Genomic DNA, 4,570 nt, shown 5'->3' on the forward strand with positions numbered 1-4,570 from the left:
GTGACCTAGTATAGGCATGTTGACCCAGATGCTAGCAGAAGCCATTGGATTTCTTCCACTGGCCTGGTAGCACAGGGGTCTGCCCCACCTACTAGAGCATCAATTTAATCCAGTTCATTCATGGCAGGCAGTCCATCAGAGGGACTGGCCCCACCCAACAGCAAGCCCTAGGGCAACTTGTGGGGCCTCTCCAGCAGTGCGAGTGGGTCTGCTTCAGTGGGTCTGTGTGTGCACACAGGGAAGGACTGTGTTGATGGGGTGTGTGCGCCTGTGGGTTGTGGTGCTTGTCAGCTGCAGCAGACCTGTGCTTCTCAAACAGCCACATAGGGGATCAGCCTTACCTTCCAAAGCCTGAAACAATTGTTCACCATGCCTGTGGCCAGCTCCACCCAGCTGCACTACAGAGAAAGCTGACAGCAGACTTACAGGCCAGAGGCCTACAGAAATATAAGCCCCTGAGCCTAGCAACTAGCCACGCCTGGGGCCTACTCACTTAACAGAAAAGCTGCAGCAGGAATGTGCTATTAGACCTTGCAGCCAACTGTGCTGGGGTTCCCCACATCCAATAAAGTGACTGAAGGGACCACAGCAGCTGCACACAGCTGAGAATTACAATCAGGCAGTCAGGAGGACAGCCTAGTTTCCCCATGCACCTGCAGCAAGAGCAACCCTGCCACAACAGAAGGACACAAGTAGCCCACATAGGGGACACTCCTGGAACATTTGGAACTAGTAATGAGAGGAAAGCACACTGCTGGGCCTCACAGGCATCTCTTACATAAGGCCACTTCTCCAAGATCGGGAGACATGGATGACCCACCTAATACAAAAATATAAGCACAGCAAAAGAGTAAAAATGAGGAGACAAAGGAATATGTTCCAAATGAGGGAATAGGACAAATCCTCAGAAAAAGAGCTAAATGAAACAAACAGTCTACCTGATAAAGAGTAAAAACAAATGATCATAAGGATGCTCACTGATCTTGGGACAAGAATGGATGAATTCAGTGAGAACTTCAACAAAGAATTGTAAAATATAAAAAAAATCAGAAATGAAGAATACAATAATGGAAATGAAAAATTCATTCGAGGGACTCAATAGCAGAATAGAAGATACAGAAGAACAGATCAGTGAGCTGGACAAAAGACTAGAGGAAATCACCCAAGCTGAACAGATAAAAGAAAAAAGAATTAAAAAGAATGAGGACAGTCTAAGGGAACTCTGGGACAACATCAAGTGCACTAACATCCGTATCCTAGGTGTCCTAGAAGGAGAATAGAGAGACAAAGGAGCAGAGAGTCTACATGAAGGAACACTAGCTAAAAACTTTCATAACCTAAGGAAGGAAACAGACATCCTGGTACAGGAAGCACAGAGAGCATCAAATAATACAAACTCAAAGAGACTCACACTAAGACACATTACAATTCAAATGTCAAGAATTAAAGATAAAGAGAGAATCCTAAAAGCTGCAACAGAAAAGCTACAAGTTACACACAAAAGAAATCTCATAAGGCTATCAGCTGACTTCTCGCCAGAAACCTTACAGGTTAGATGAGAGTGGCACAATATATTCAAGGTACCAAAAGGAAAAAACTTATGGCCAAGACTACTCCACCTGGCAAGGTTATCATTCAGAATGGAAGGAGAGATAAAGAGTATTCCAGACAAACAAAAACTAATGGAGTATACCACCAATAAACTAGCCTTAACAAGAAATGCTAACAGGACTTATTTAAGAGGGGGGAAAAAAAGACCACAAATAGGAATAAGAAAATTATCAAAAGAAAAAAACTATAAAATCACTGTTAAAAGTAAATACACAGTAAGGTAGCAGATCAACTGCCTATAAAGCTAATATGAAGGTCAAAAGACAAAAGTACTAAAATTATCTATTTCCATGATGAGAGGGGTAATGGATACACACACACAAAAAGGAGATTAAACATGATATCAAAAACATAAAATGTAGGAGGAGGGGAGTAAAAGAGTAGAGCTTTTAGCAAGAGCCCAAACTTAAGAGATCATCACCTCAATATAGATTGCTATATACATAGGTTATTACATATGAACTTCATGGTAATCACAAACAAGAAACCTATGATAAATACACAAAAAAGAGAAAGGAACCCAAAAATAATACTAAAGAAAGCCATCAAGCCACAAGGGACAAAAGCAAGAGAAGAAGAAAGGAACAGAGAAGAACTACTAAAACACTCAGAAAAAAGTAACAAATTGGCAATAAGAATATATTCATCAGTAGCTACTTTAAATGTCAATGGACTAAATGCTCCAATCAAAAGGCATGGGGTGGTTGATTAGATGAAAAAACAAAACCCGTATACATGCTGCATACAAGAGACACACTTCAGACCTAAAGACACACAAACTGAAAGTGAAGGGATGGAAAAAGATACTCCATGCAAATGGCAAAGAAAAGAAAGCTGGCATAGCAATACTTATATCAGACAAAATAGACTTTAAAACTGAAACGAGACAAAGAAGGGCACTACATAATGATAAAGGGAACAATTCAACAAGAGAATATAACACTTGTAAATATCTATGCACCCAACATAGGAGCACCTAAATATATAAAGCAATTGCTAACAGACAGAAAGGGAGAAATATATGGTAATCCAAGAGATTTCAATAGTAATTACAATAGTTATAATCTGGCAGACCCTAGAAGCTTAATGAAGATAGCTTTGTTCTTACAACCAAAATTACTAGACTATAATGATACTTTTATTTCTTCAATTTTCACTATGGGAACAGATTATTAATGATTCATTTACTTGACTTGTATATGGGCAATTCAGGAAGTGATGAAAAATATCAAATGTGTTCTTTAATGGGTCACTCAATCATGGTTGTCAGAGCCAGTCTTATTACTTCTTTTTGTTGATTGCAGCTACTATCATTTTCTATGACTTCTGCTTAGTAAAGAACATAATTTATTTGTTAATTTACTCATCTGTTCAGTTATTCAATAAGTATTATCCAACTCTGTGTCAACACTCTACCAGGAGCCAGAGGAAAGCAAGGTGAAGACGAGGTCGTGGACACTCTCTATTAAAGATGGATGTTCTAGGCATTTTGCTTTCTTCTTCTTCCTCAAATCCTTCAAAAACAACCAAAACAAGATGCAAGATAAAGGAAAAAAACACCATTTTTATGAATCAAAGTAATTTCCAAACCCCATACAACAGTGAGGCATACCTGCTGACTGCTACACAGCCTGGACTCCAGTGCAGTGGAGCAAGACTGAAGATTCCCTCCAAAAGCCCCAATGAGGAGACACATCAGCCACATCACTGAGACCACAGTTGGAAGATTCAGCAAGACCATGGGGATAGTAGAATGTCCCCATGAAAACCCACTTCAGCACCACAAAATGTTGGAAGATGGGCAGCTGTATCAACTGGCCATTTCTATTGCCTCCCAGCAGAGAGATCCTGCCAGAGGTAAAACGAATTGTTGTTTCTTAAGAACAAAACAGGAAAAGGTAAACAGAAAATACTCAAGGGTACAAGAAATCTTTTCTGAAAGAAAGAAGTATTGGACTATCTAGATTAACCCAGAATAAACACATTCAGGAAAATCCACAGCAAGATACAGCCAGTGAAATTACTGTATTTCAAAGACAAAGAATTATGAAAGCATCCAGGTAGGAAAAACAAGTTGTATTTTGGGGCGGGGGGAGGGTGGTGGATTCAGGTTCTCTATAATAACCAGAAATGCCAGGAGACAATGGAGCAATGTCCATCAGAATTGTTACACCCTTAAATTGTAAGTATAAAGATCAAAAATATTCTCAACCATGTAAGAATGAAGGGACTACTACACCAGTAAATTGTTTTTTAATAAGATTTTTAAACACAAATCACAATAACAAAAGTGCTCAATAAAATCCATCCACCAATCCAAATACAACATTCATTGATGGTGAATTTTCAATCTATTTAAGTATAGAACTATGGGAAGAAGTAATTGTGGTAAATAGAGAATATAAGAAAGGATATAAATGTTATTGCATGGACATTTAAAAGTAATATATGATAATACCAAATGCTTGCAAGGATACAAAGAAACGGAATCGCTCATACATTGTAAGTAGGAACGTAAAATGGTACAGCCACTCTGGAGTATGGCAGTTTCTTACAAAACTAAATATGTGCTTCCCATACAACCCAGTAAATGCATTCTCAAGTATTTATCCAAAAGAAATGAAAACTCATGTTCACTGAAAAACATGTATAGAAATGTGTATAGAAACTTTATTTGCAATAACCCAAAACAGGAAACAACCCAAATATCCTTCAGTGGGTGACAGGTTGAACAAACTGGGGTCCATTCTTACCATGGAATACTACTCAGTGATAAAAAAGAATAAACTGCAGATACATGCAACAACTTGAGTGGATGTCAAGGGGATTATGCCAGGTGAAAAACGATGAATCCATTTATGCAATATTCTTGAAATGACAAAATTGCAAAGATAGAGAACAGATTTTGGGTGTAAGGGTTTGTGGGATACTTGTGATAGAGCTATTCTATATCTTGGGT

This window comes from Equus przewalskii, chromosome 4 (genome assembly GCF_037783145.1).
Source record: "Equus przewalskii isolate Varuska chromosome 4, EquPr2, whole genome shotgun sequence".
Lineage (NCBI taxonomy): Eukaryota > Metazoa > Chordata > Mammalia > Perissodactyla > Equidae > Equus > Equus przewalskii.